We start from the raw sequence: 15,627 nt of genomic DNA on the forward strand, positions 1-15,627 counted from the left end.
CCCCGCTGGCTGGAGCTCGAGCACAAACAGGAAACGTGTTACACTGGATCGGAGTCTACAGGAAAGGCAATTAAAAAAACATTTCATTCATTAACATTTCACCTTCCACAAAGGGCATTTCTTTCTTTGAAAGTGCGTGGAACGTACATGTACATATTTTATTCTACGGAGCTTTTCTTAGTGAGTAAAATACATTGCTTTTGTTTGACGATGAGACAAAACAATGCCACAAAAGATACAAAAAATTCTCCCAGCTAGAATTGTTTGTTATTATTTCAAATAGCTTGGTTTTTTTTTTCGAATCATGGACGTTATTCATAGTATATTATACCACTGGTTCTCAATTGAAACTCTTATTACTAAGGCGGTGGTGTCCAAAGTGTGGCCCGGGGGCCATTTGCGGCCCGGAGCTCGTTATTTATTGGCCCAAAAACACAAATAAGAACATTACATAAAAAAATTTGAATATGCAATTTTGAAATGTGCAAGTCAAACTTAAATGCTAACAATAGCTTGCTAATAGAGACGTCCGATAATATCGGCCAAATGCGTTAAAATGTAATATCGGAAATTATCGGTATCGTTTTTTTTAATTATCGGTATCGTTTTTTGTTTTTTAAATCAACATAAAAAACACAAGATACACTTACAATTAGTACACCAACCCAAAAACCTCCCTCCCCCATTTACACTCATTCACACAAAAGGGTTGTTTCTTTCTGTTATTAATATTCTGGTTCCTACATTATATATCAATATATATCAATACAGTCTGCAAGGGATACAGTCCGTAAGCACACATGATTGTGCGTGCTGCTGGTCCACTAATAGTACTAACCTTTAACAGTTAATTTTACTCATTTTCATTCTTTACTAGTTCCTATGTAACTGTTTTTTTTATATTGTTTTACTTTATTTTTTACTCAAGAAAATGTTTTTAATGTATTTATCTTATTTTATTTTATTTATTTTTTTAAAAGTACCTTATCTTCACCATACCTGGTTGTCCAAATTAGGCATAATAATGTGTTAATTCCACGACTGTATATATCGGTTGATATCAGTATCGGTTGATATCGGTATCAGTAATTAAAGAGTTGGACAATATCGGAATATCGGATATCGGCAAAAAGCCATTATCAGACATCCCTACTTGGTAACAGTTAAAACGCGCCAAGTACCAAGTCATATGACTATAAAAAGTACATGAATTACCATGAATTGATTAACGTGGACCCCGACTTAAACAAGTTGAAAAACTTATTCGGGTGTTACCATTTAGTGGTCAATTGTACGAATATGTACTGTACTGTGCAATCTACTAAAACAAGTCTCAAATCAATCAATCAAAAACACATGTAGAATTAGCTAACAAAAAGTTAGCATGCTAACAGTTAGCATGTATCAAGTATCAAAATATATGACTGTGAGGTGTTGGGCTTCATAACTGTCTGAAAAAAGTTTGCATACGAATGTGTGTTAGAATGCTAATGTGTTGATTAGCGCACATGCACGCGCCCCGCTGGCTGGAGCTCGAGCACAAACAGGAAACGTGTTACACTGGATCGGAGTCTACAGGAAAGGCAATTAAAAAAACATTTCATTCATTAACATTTCACCTTCCACAAAGGGCATTTCTTTCTATAAAAGTGCGTGGAACGTACATGTACATATTTTATTCTACGAAGCTTTTCTTAGTGAGTAAAATACATTGCTTTTGTTTGACGATGAGACAAAATAATGCCACAAAAGATACAAAAAATTCTCCCAGCTAGAATTGTTTGTTATTATTTCAAATAGCTTGGTTTTTTTTCGAATCATGGACGTTATTCATAGTATATTATACCACTGATTCTCAATTGAAACTCTTATTACTAGGGATGTCCGATAATGGCTTTTTTACCGATATCCGATATTCCGATTTCGTCCAACTCTTAATTACCGATACCGATATCAACCGATACCGATATATACAGTCGTGGAATTAACACATTATTATGCCTAATTCGGACAACCAGGTATGGGGAAGATAAGGTCCTTTAAAAATATATATATATAGTAAAATAAGATAAATAAATTAAAAACATTTTCTTGAATAAAAAAGAAAGTAAAACAATATAAAAACAGTTACATAGCAACTAGTAATTAATGAAAATGAGTCAAATTAACTGTTAAAGGTTAGTACTATTAGTGGACCAGCAGCACGCACAATCATGTGTGCTTACGGACTGTATCCCTTGCAGACTGATTGATATATATTGATATATAATGTAGGAACCAGAATATTAATAACAGAAAGAAACAACCCTTTTGTGTGAATGAGTGTAAATGGGGGAGGGAGTTTTTTGGGGGGTTAGTGTACTAATTGTAAGTGTATCTTGTGTTTTTTATGTTGATTTAATAAAAATAAAAAAAAACACAAAACGATAACGATAATAAAAAAACGATACCGATCATTTCCGATATTACATTTTAAAGCACAAACAGGAAGCATGTTACACTGGATCGGAGTCTACAGGAAAGGCAATTAAAAAACATTTCATTCATTAACATTTCACCTCCACAAAGGGCATTTCTTTCTATAAAAGTGTGTGGAACGTACATGTACACATTTTATTCTACGAAGCTTTTCTTAGTGAGTAAAATACATTGCTTTTGTTTGACGATGAGACAAAATAATACCACAAAAGATACAAAAAATTCTCCCAGCTAGAATTATTTGTTATTATTTCAAATAGCTTGGTTTTTTTTCGAATCATGGACGTTATTCATAGTATATTATACCACTGATTCTCAATTGAAACTCTTATTACTAGGGATGTCCGATAATGGCTTTGTTGCCGATATCCGATATTCCGATATTGTCCAACTCTTAATTACCGATACAGATATCAACCGATACCGATATATACAGTCGTGGAATTAACACATTATTATGCCTAATTCGGAAAACCAGGTATGGGGAAGATAAGGTCCTTTAAAAAAAAAAAAAAAATAGTAAAATAAGATAAATAAATAAAAAACATTTTCTTGAAAAAAAATAAAGTAAAACAATATAAAAACAGTTACATAGAAACTAGTAATTAATGAAAATGAGTAAAATTAACTGTTAAAGGTTAGTACTATTAGTGGACCAGCAGCACGCACAATCATGTGTGCTTACGGACTGTATCCCTTGCAGACTGTATTGATATATATTGATATATAATGTAGGAACCAGAATATTAATAACAGAAAGAAACAACCCTTTTGTGTGAATGAGTGGGAATGGGGGAGGGAGTTTTTTAGGGGGTTGGTGTACTAATTGTAAGTGTATTTTGTGTTTTTTATGTTGATTTAATAAAAAAAACAAAAAACAACAAAAAAAACAACCGATAATGATAATAAAAAAACGATACCGATAATTTCCGATATTACATTTTAAAGCACAAACAGGAAGCATGTTACACTGGATCGGAGTCTACAGGAAAGGCAATTAAAAAACATTTCATTCATTAACATTTCACCTTCCACGAAGGGCATTTCTTTCTTTGAAAGTGCGTGGAACGTACATGTACATATTTTATTCTACGAAGCTTTTCTTAGTGAGTGAAATAAATTGCTTTTGTTTGACGATGAGACACAATAATGCCACAAAAGATACAAAAAATTCTTGCTATCGTTATTTCAAATAACTTGTTTTTTTCGTCGAAAAATGGTCGTTATTCATAGTATATTATACCACTGGTTCTCAATTTAAACTCTTATTACTAAGGCGGTGGTATCCAAAGTGTGGCCTGGGGGCCATTTGCGGCCCGGAGCTCGTTATTTATTGGCCCAAAAACACAAATAAGAACATTACATAAAAAAATTTGAATATGCAATTTTGAAATGTGCAAGTCAAACTTAAATGCTAACAATAGCTTGCTAATAGAGACATCCGATAATATCGGCCAAATGCGTTAAAATGTAATATCGGAAATTATCGGTATCGTTTTTTTTAATTATCGGTATCGTTTTTTGTTTTTTAAATCAACATAAAAAACACAAGATACACTTACAATTAGTACACCAACCCAAAAAGCTCCCTCCCCCATTTACACTCATTCACACAAAAGGGTTGTTTCTTTCTGTTATTAATATTCTGGTTCCTACATTATATATCAATATATATCAATACAGTCTGCAAGGGATACAGTCCGTAAGCACACATGATTGTGCGTGCTGCTGGTCCACTAATAGTACTAACCTTTAACAGTTCATTTTACTCATTTTCATTCATTACTAGTTCCTATGTAACTGTTTTTGGTATTGTTTTACTTTATTTTTTACTCAAGAAAATGTTTTTAATGTATTTATCCAATGGGGGGTTGGTGTACTAATTGTAAGTGTATCTTGTGTTTTCTATGTTGATTTAATAAAAAAAACAAAAACAAAAAAAAACGATACAGATAAAAAAAACCCGATACCAATCATTTCCGATATTACATTTTAAAGCACAAACAGGAAGCATGTTACACTGGATCGGAGTCTACAGGAAAAGCAATTAAAAAACATTTCATTCATTAACATTTCACCTCCACAAAGGGCATTTCTTTCTTTGAAAGTGCGTGAAACGTACATGTACATATTTTATTCTACGAAGCTTTTCTTAGTGAGTAAAATACATTGCTTTTGTTTGACGATGAGACAAAATAATGCCACAAAAGATACAAAAAATTCTCCCAGCTAGAATTATTTGTTATTATTTCAAATAGCTTGTTTTTTTTTTTCGAATCATGGACGTTATTCATGGTATATTATACCACCGGTTCTCAATTGAAACTCTTATTACTAGGGATGTCCGATAATGGCTTTTTTGCCGATATCCGATATTCCGATTTCGTCCAACTCTTAATTACCGATACCGATATCAACCGATACCGATACATACAGTCGTGAAATTAACACATTATTATGCCTAATTCGGACAACCAGGTATGGGAAAGATAAGGTGCTTTAAAAAAAAAAAATTTGTAAAATCAATCAATCAATGTTTATTTATATAGCCCTAAATCACAAGTGTCTCAAAGGGCTGCACAAGCCACAACGACATCCTCGGTACAAAGCCCACATAAGGGCAAGGAAAAACTCACCCGAGTGGGACGTCGATGTGAATGACTATGAGAAACCTTGGAGAGGACCGCATATGTGGGTAACACCCCCCCTCTAGGGGAGACCGAATGCAATGAATGTCGAGTGGGTCTGACATAATATTGTGAGAGTCTAGTCCATAGTGGATCCAACATAATAGTAAGAGTCCAGTCCATAGTGGGGCCAGCAGGACATCATCCCGAGCGGAGACGGGTCAGCAGCGCAGAGATGTTCCCAGCCGATGCACAGGCGATAAATAAGATAAATAAATTAAAAACATTTTCTTGAATAAAAAAGAAAGTAAAACAATATAAAAACAGTTACATAGCAACTAGTAATTAATGAAAATGAGTAAAATGAACTGTTAAAGGTTAGTACTATTAGTGGACCAGCAGCACGCACAATCATGCGTGCTTACGGACTGTATCCCTTGCAGACTGTATTGATATATATTGATATATAATGTAGGAACCAGAATATTAATAACATAAAGAAACAACTCTTTTGTGTGAATGAGTGTGAATGAGTGTAAATGGGGGAGGGAGTTTTTTTGGGGGGTTGGTGTACTAATTGTAAGTGTATCTTGTGTTTTTTATGTTGATTTAATAAAAATTAAAAAAAAACGATGCCGATAATAAAGAACCGATATCGATCATTTTCGATATTACATTTTAAAGCACAAACAGGAAGCATGTTACACTGGATCAGAGTCTACAGGAAAGGCAATTAAAAAACATTTCATTCATTAAAATTTCACCCTCCACAAAGGGCATTTCTTTCTTTGAAAGTGTGTGGAACGTACATGTACACATTTTATTTTATGATGCTTTTCTTAGTGAGTAAAATAAATTGCTTTTGTTTGACGATGAGACAAAATAATGCCACAAAAGATACAAAAAAACCCTATCCCAGTTAGAATTATTTTTTTATCATTATTTTAAATAACTTGTTTTTTTCTTAATCATTCATAGTATATTATTATATCACTGTCCCCTTATCTAAACTGTCCACCATGGGTGCCCGAGCTTTCAGCCGCTCTGCCCCACATCTTTGGAACTCTTTACCACCAGACCTTTGTAACTGAGACTCAATATCCCTCTTCAAATCAAGACTCAAAACACACCTATTCCTGACTGCTTATTCATTGTAATCAACTTATCTTCTCTATCTTTGTTGTTGTTGTTGTTGTTGTTGTTGTTTTTATCCAATTTGATTTTATTGTTTTGATTTTGTACGGTGTCCTTGAGTGCCCAGAAAGGCGCCTTATAAATAAAATATATTATTATTATTATTATTATTCCTCTGGTTCTCAATTGAAACTCATCCAACGCCCTTAACGCGAATCCCTTAGGGGTGATGCACGGCTGGGCAGCGCTTGAAGAGCTGCAGCCTGCCACCATGGCCCCCACTCCCTCCCCTCTGTTGCTAAATATCCCGAGATGTATGTTGTAATATGTATATGTGCTGTGCTGTGAAAGTTTGTTCCCGCTCCAGACAAAAAAAATACAATCTAGACTGGGCTCCTAAGGGGGCCCAGTCTAGATTGTATTTTTTTACTCATCCTTCCCCAGCGTTGACCTTTTTCCCTTCTTTTACGGGTCGCCTTATGGAGACCCATCAACGTTCCTGTTCTGTAACCCTGTACACTGTTTGTTTGTCTAATCTTGAACGGGTTTGTGCTGAAAACAAAGTTTTGTTGTACTTGTGCAATGACAATAAAGACCTACCTTATTACTATAATGTACCGCTAAGTCGGTGGTGTCATTGGCCATTTGCGGCCCGCAGCTCGCTATTTATTGGCCCAAAAACAAAATAAGAACATTACATAAAACATTTTTAATATGCAATTCTGAAATGTGCAAGTCAAACTTAAATGCTAACAATAGCTTGCTAACAGTTAAAACGCGCCAAGTACCAAGTCATATGACTATAAAAAGAACACATGTACAAACCCCGTTTCCATATGAGTTGGGAAATTGTGTTAGATGTAAATATAAACGGAATACAATGATTTGCAAATCATTTTCAACCCATATTCAGTTGAATATGCTACAAAGACAACATATTTGATGTTCAAACTTATAAACATTTTTTTTTGTTGCAAATAATCATTAACTTTAGAATTTGATGCCAGCAACACGTGACAAAGAAGTTGGGAAAGGTGGCAATAAATACTGATAAAGTTGAGGAATGCTCATCAAACACTTATTTGGAACATCCAACTGGTGTGCAGGTTAATTGGGAACAGGTGGGTGCCATGATTGGGTATAAAAACAGCTTCCCAAAAAATGCTCAGTCTTTCACAAGAAAGGATGGGGCGAGGTACACCCCTTTGTCCACAACTGCGTGAGCAAATAGTCAAACAGTTTAAGAACAACGTTTCTCAAAGTGCATTTGCAAGAAATTTAGGGATTTCAACATCTACGGTCCATAATATCATCAAAAGGTTCAGAGAATCTGGAGAAATCACTACACGTAAGCGGCATGGCCAGAAACCAACATTGAATGACCGTGGCCTTCGATCCCTCAGACGGCACTGTATCAAAAACCGACATCAATCTCTAAAGGATATCACCACATGGGCTCAGGAACACTTCAGAAAACCACTGTCACTAAATACAGTTGGTCGCTACATCTGTAAGTGCAAGTTAAAGCACTACTATGCAATGCGAAAGCCATTTATCAACCAAATCCAGAAACGCCGCCGGCTTCTCTGGTCCCGAGATCATCTAAGATGGACTCATGCAAAGTGGAAAAGTGTTCTGTGGTCTGACGAGTCCGCATTTCAAATTGTTTTTGGAAATATTCGACTTTGTGTCATCCGGACCAAAGGGGAAGCGAACCATCTAGATTGTTATCGACGCAAAGTTGAAAAGCCAGCATCTGTGATGGTATGGGGGTGCATTAGTGCCCAAGACATGGGTAACTTACACATCTGTGAAGGCACCATTAATGCTGAAAGGTACATACAGGTTTTGGAACAACATATGCTGCCATCTAAGCGCCGTCTTTTTCATAGACGCCCCTGCTTATTTCAGCAAGACAATGCCAAGCCACATTCAGCACGTGTTACAACAGCGTGGCTTCGTAAAAAAAAGAGTGCGGGTACTTTCCTGTCTCGCCTGCAGTCCAGACCTGTCTCCCATCGAAAATGTGTGGCGCATTATGAAGCGTAAAATACGACAGCGGAGACCCCGGACAGTTGAACGACTGAAGCTCTACATAAAACAAGAATGGGAAAGAATTCCACTTTCAAAGCTTCAACAATTAGTTTCCTCAGTTCCCAATCGTTTATTGAGTGTTGTTAAAAGAAAAGGTGATGTAACACAGTGGTGAACATGCCCTTTCCCAACTACTTTGGCACGTGTTGCAGCCATGAAATTCTAAGTTAATTATTATTTGCAAAAAAAAAAAAAAAGTTTATGAGTTTGAACATCAAATATGTTGTCTTTGTAGTGCATTCAATTGAATATGGTTTGAAAAGGATTTGCAAATCATTGTATTCCGTTTATATTTACATCTAACACAATTTCCCAACTCATATGGAAACGGGGTTTGTAGAATGATCGAAAAAAAAGTTAGCATGCTAACAGTTAGCATGTATCAAGTACCATAATATATGACTCTGACGTGTTGGGCTGCAAAATTGTCTAAAAAAAGTTTGCATATGAATGTGTGTTAAAACGCTAATGTGTTGATTAGCGCACATACACGCGCCCCGCTGGCTGGAGCTCGACCGGTGCAATGCTAACGTTAGAATGCTAACAGCATGTGTCAAGTACCAAGTTAAATGAGAAAATTAGCATGCTGAAGAGCACGGTCTGATTGTTATGGTCTCACGTTAGAATGCTAACAGCATGTGTCAAGTACCAAGTTAAATGAGAAAATTAGCATGCTGAAGAGCATGGTCTGATTGTTATGGTCTCATCTTATTCTCCTGAGGTATAGATGAATCTTTGGTAAATGGATTATACTCGTATAGTGCTTTCATACTTATTCCCACAAACGGATGGTGGCAGCATGCCACGACCCATCTGGAGGAAGGGCGAAGTGTCTTGCCCAAGGACACAACAGACATGACTCGAGTGGTGGAAGTCGAGGATTGAACCAGGAACCGTCAGGTTGACGGCACGGCCGCTCTCCCAACTGAGCCGTTTTTCATGTAGCAATTGTTATGCTTGTTTACTACACGTTCTGACTATGTTCGGTTAAATAGATGCAAACTGTTTATATTTTCAGTTGGAGAACAGTGCAAACAAGAACAAGAGCACATAATAAATATAATGCACACACAACAATAAAAATAATAGAAAGTTTAGTTAAAAATTCATAAAAGTGTCACCGTAATCTTAAGTAGTTCAGCTGGTAACATATCCCAAAGTCTGGGACGAGCCACAGAGAAAGACGGACCCTCCCACTGTTTATATTTAGACAGAGGAACCTCCAGCTGCTGTCGGTTGGCAGACTGTAGAGCATGCCTGGGGCCAAGGGTGTTTATGAGTTCGCACAAATTAGATGGAGCAGTACTAAAAACATCCATCCATTTTCTACCGCTTGTCCCTTTCGGGGTCGCGGGGGGTTGCTGGAGCCTATCTCAGCTGCGTTCCGGGCGGGAGGCAGAGTACATGAGGCTACTAGTGGACCTCGACTTAAACAAGATGAAAAACTTATTGGGGTGTTACCATTTAGTGGTCAATTGTACGGAATATGTACTGTACTGTGCAATCTACTAATAAAAGTTTCAATCAATAAAAAAAAACCACCCTGGACAAGTCGCCACCTCATCGCAGGGCCCATACATTAAAAAATTAAAATCAGCTCTAAAATGGACTGGATTTTAGTGCAGAGAGCACAGAACTAGAGTGATTGTGTACCCGTTAAAAAAAGATATAGAGATAAGTGGTGGACACCAACATGCAGGGCGTTACAGTAGTCTATGCCAGAAGTGCTAAACGCATGAATATTTCGAGATCTCGCTTGCAACAAGTATACATTTGGTTTACCCAGAAAGGCTGCAGAAAAAAACTAACTCAGACAGTACATTTTTTGGCAAAATTCAGATTGTAGTCCAGATTGACAACCAGATTCTTTACCACGTGTCCACAGTAGGGGGCAAGAGAACCCATATCAGGGAAAATGTTAGATCCAAACAAAATGCATTCTGTTTTGGACTCATTTTTAAATGAAAGACAATGACGGGACAACTCTGTCTCAAAGTGTTAACATGTGCTCAATGTTTCCTTACCATTATTGCTATGTTGTCTATTACCATTATTGCTATGTTGTCAATTACCATTATTGCTATGTTGTCTATTACCATTGTTGGCATTTTGTCTATTACCATTATTGCTATGTTCTCTATTACCATTATTGCTATGTTGTCTATTACCATTGTTGGCATTTTGTCTATTACCATTATTGCTATGTTGTCTATTACCATTATTGCTATGTTGTCTATTACCATTGTTGGCATTTTGTCTATTACCATTATTGCTATGTTGTCTATTACCATTGTTGGCATTTTGTCTATTACCATTATTGCTATGTTGTCTATTACCATTATTGCTATGTTGTCTATTACCATTGTTGACATTTTGTCTATTACCATTATTGCTATGTTGTCTATTACCATTATTGCTATGTTGTCTATGACCATTATTGCTATGTTGTCTATTACCATTATTGCTATGTTGTCTATTACCATTGTTGCTATGTTGTCTATTACCATTGTTGCTATGTTGTCTATTACCATTATTGCTATGTTGTCTATTACCATTGTTGGCATTTTGTCTATTACCATTATTGCTATGTTGTCTATTACCATTGTTGGCATTTTGTCTATTACCATTATTGCTATGTTGTCTATTACCATTATTGCTATGTTGTCTATTACCATTATTGCTATGTTGTCTATTACCATTGTTGCCATGTTGTCTATTACCATTATTGCTATGTTGTCTATTACCATTGTTGCTATGTTGTCTATTACCATTATTGCTATGTTGTCTATTACCATTGTTGGCATTTTGTCTATTACCATTGTTGCTATGTTGTCTATTACCATTATTGCTATGTTGTCTATTACCATTGTTGGCATTTTGTCTATTACCATTATTGCTATGTTGTCTATTACCATTGTTGGCATTTTGTCTATTACCATTATTGCTATGTTGTCTAAATTTACCATTGTTGGTATATTCATTATTCCTACATTGTTGATACAAATTATTAGGGTTGTCCGATTATGGCTTTTTGCCGATATCCGACATTCCGATATTGTCCAACTCTTTAATTATAGATACCGATATCAACCGATACTGATATCAACCGATATATGCAGTCGTGGAATTAACACATTATTATGCCTAATTTGGACAACCAGGTATGGTGAAGATAAGGTACTTTTTAAAAAAATTAATAAAATAGGATAAATAAATTAAAAACATTTTCTTGAATAAAAAAGAAAGTAAAACAATATCAAAACAGTTACATAGAAACTAGTAATTAATGAAAATGAGTAAAATAAACTGTTAAAGGTTAGTACTATTAGTGGACCAGCAGCACGCACAATCATGTGTGCTTACGGACTGTATCCCTTGCAGACTGTATTGATATATATTGATATATAATGTAGGAACCAGAATATTAATAACAGAAAGAAACAACCCTTTTGTGTGAATGAGTGTGAATGGGGGAGGGAGGTTTTTTGGGTTGGTGTACTAATTTTAAGTGTATCTTGTGTTTTTTATGTTGATTTAATAAAATAATAAAAATAAAAAACGATACCGATAATAAAAAAAAACGATACCGATAGTTTCAGATACTACATTTTAACGCATTTATCGGTCGATTATATCGGCAGAACGATAATCGGCAGGTCGATATTATCGGACATCTCTACAAATTATTGTTACAGTGTAATAATTATTGTTACCTGTGGTAATGCCACTATGATACAACATCTGTATTATAATCCTTGAACAAAGTAAGAGTGAAACTCATGTGAATAATCACTGAATGGAGAACTGGGGGTGGGATTAAATAAATTATCTTCTTCCCACTCCCTTTCAGGCAAAACTGGACAATCATGCATTACATACTATACATTACCTTTTGCACTATATTAATTTATATTAATTATGTGTCGTCAACTTTGTACTTTTTTATGTCATTGCCTGAAATAAATAAATAAATGAAAAAAAGAAAGAAAAATTAAACAATGCTTTAATGTTTATTATACAGTAAAGAATGAATTCCGGTGAGTTAGGACGGTAAATAAAGTTGCTGCAATTAGGGGCAACAGTACTGGTCCAAGAATAGATCCTTGAGGCAAACCAGAGAACTGGGAGACTCCTAAAGTCATTCATCGTGACCGCTGAAGTCCCGTCTTTCAAGAGCGACTTGAACCATTGAAGAACAGACCCACAAAGGCCAACTATTTGAGCAATGAGGAAGGCGTGGTCCACGGTATCAAACCAGCAGTGAGGTCAAGTATCACCAGCATTAACAGGCTTTTTGGAGTCAAGGGACAAAATAATATCATTCTGGACTTTTAGCAGTGCAGACTTGGAGCTGTATCGACATCTAAAACCAGACAGAACCTTATCTAAAACATATTATTTCCTGAAAATATAAAATGGTCAAATATTGATAGTATCAATACCAAAGGTAGTGTCAGTATCGGGTTGATACTAGCGATATTTTTCAGTTCGCGTCACAAATATCTGTGTTCTTGTTTTTTTGTGTGACATTGTTACTTGTAGCTGAATTGTTTACAAACTCAGGGACATAGAGGAGTTAGGGGGTAAAAAGCCCAAAATATTCGGATTAGAGTACTTTTATTTTTTGCTTTTGTGTAGTTATTTCGCACTATTGACTTTTATTGAGGCAGCATGACGGCGTAGTGCTTTGCATGTTGGCCGCCCAAAGGTTCAAATTTCCATTTGGGTGTCTCTGCGGGGAGTTTGCATGGCTCCCCCCTTGTGTGAGTTCTTCTTTCATTCCGAAAACATGCATGTTAGGCTCATTAGACACGCTCAATTGTCCATATGTGTCAATAGTTATTTGTCTATGTGTCATGTCTGTGTAATCATGTTTTGTTTTAAGTCATGTTTTGTTTAGTTTCTGGCTTTTCACTCCCTTGTCTTGTCACCATAGCAACCCATTAGTTTTCACCTGTCACGTCACGCACCTGTTTCACGTCTTGAGTCACGCACCTGTTTTCGTTAATCATGTCTGTAGTATTTAAGTTCAGTGTTTTTCAGTTTGTCTTTCTGACGACCACCACATTTATGCTCTGTCCATGCCTGATACTTCTTTCCATGTCAATTCCTCAAGCAACTATTTTTGTCCAAGCCAAGTAAGTTTTTGTTCCATGTTTATAGTCTTTTTGGTTTCATAGTTTGTTCTCCGCCATTGTGCGTGCTTTTCGTTTGTACTTTTTTTGCTATAGTCTTTTGGTTTCATAGTTTATTCTCCGCCTCTGTGCGCGCTTTTTGTTTATTCCTTTTTTTTTTATAATAATTAATAAATCATGTACCTTCATTCCCGTCTCGCCCGAGCCAACTTTCCGTTGCTTCCCGGAAAAGCACACACCCAAGATCAAGTCATGACACTATGATTGGCTGGTGACCAGTCCAGGATGTACCCTACCTCTCGCCCAAAGTCAGCTGGGATAGGCTCCAGCTTACCCTTGACCCTCATTTGAAGACGAACGGTAAAGAATATGAATGGAAGGACTTTATTTCCTCTAACAATTGTAGCCTACCGGTATATGTAATAACAGGGAATAATTGTATTATTTGTTTATATTGTTTCATTGTTTTATATTGCCACATTTCCAATTTGTTATTTTTTTCTTAAATCTTTCTGAAAAGGATTGTTGATAAAACCATATTTCTTGTTTACCTGAAATCTTTATTATATTCCATCAAAATAAAGGCAGTATCCCAAAATCAGTCCTGCATTTAATTGGTATCAGGTTTATACCTAAATGTACATCCCTATACCCCTATAGCAGGGGTATAGGGGTATAAAAAATGTCTACCCATTTGAATGAAAGAAACTGCTGTTCTAAATGTGTCCACTAGATGTCACAATAGCAATTCTTTGTATGTTTGTAGATGATGCTACATATGTAAAAACAAAAACACATGACATAACATCCTGTAATTTGATTTTGATATTATTTTTTTAATCTTGATAGATTGAAAAGTAACACCAATGAGTTGACTTAATTTATAATAATAATAATAGATTTTATTTGTAAAAAGCACTTTACATTGAGTAAACAACCTCAAAGTGCTACAGTGTATTATAAATAAGTAAATAAAAAGATAATAAAAAGAAATAAAAATAAAAACTAGAACAGCCTGGAACTAGTATGCATACATCTAAAAAAAAAAAGGCTTTTTAAAAAAAAAAAGAAAAAAGAAGAAGGGTTTTAAGCATTTTTAAAAGCATCCACAGTCTGTGGTGCCCTCAGGTGGTCAGGGAGAGCGTTCCACAGACTGGGAGCGGCGGAGCAGAAAGCCATTGTTTTATTCAATTTATTCAGAAAGTATAAATACCGACAAATAAAGATAGAGTACTATTAACCGCAACATGTAAGGGTAAAAAACAACAACAATATGATTTGTACATTTTCGGAATGTGCTTGTTCTATTTCTAAACAAAGAAAACAATCAGAAGTTGTCTTTATTCTTAAGTTATCGTGCCGTGATTTTACCAGTCTTGGGAGTAGCTTTTTCTCCAAGTAGCCCCCGATCTAAAATGAGTTTGACACCTGTGTACTATATAAAGCAATGAGTGGTCAACCAGCTGTCAGCTTGTCTGTCCCTTGTGAATGTAATACATGTGTTGCACCAGCAGATGGCAGTGTTTCCTTTCAGTGAGAGGGGATGGGGGAAGCAGCTGGTAACATTCTTCATTATTGGTAGTACAATTAATTGTGTGTTGTACACGTGTTACATAGCAGATGGACAAGCAAAAGAAGAGACTTCAACTTTATAGGTGACAATAAAGGCATAAATCATACATAATATCAGTAATCTGCAGGTGCAACGAAGAAGGAATAACAGTTTTGTACGCATGAAGTTACTGAAATAGCCGCAGATGATATGTTGTCGAGGAACCAAGGAACTTCTCATTGCCAGACAGTGTCAGTGTCCTTGTGTGTGTGTGTGTGTAGATCTCTATTGTGTGCCTTTTGTTCTGGTTCTTTGTGGTCTGCTGGAGAGTCTAGACAGCTGATACACATTGTTCGCACATAATCCTTGGGCCTGCCTGAGGCCATCTTTGATGATCCAGAGAATTGTTATTTAAGACATACATAATTGCAGATTGTAAACGAACCACTGGAGTCCGTGGTTCCACAAATGTCCGAGGTTTGACCATATATATTTTTTGGGATATGTCAAACTTTTAAAAGTCCTCGGCTCACAAGTCACTCTACAAAATATAAGGCTATGAACCTCTTGAGAAAGTGATGCATTGTCACATAATAAGCTTTTAAAG

The sequence above is a fragment of the Nerophis lumbriciformis genome, linkage group LG04, assembly GCF_033978685.3.
Source record: "Nerophis lumbriciformis linkage group LG04, RoL_Nlum_v2.1, whole genome shotgun sequence".
In the NCBI taxonomy this organism is placed as follows: Eukaryota; Metazoa; Chordata; class Actinopteri; order Syngnathiformes; family Syngnathidae; genus Nerophis; species Nerophis lumbriciformis.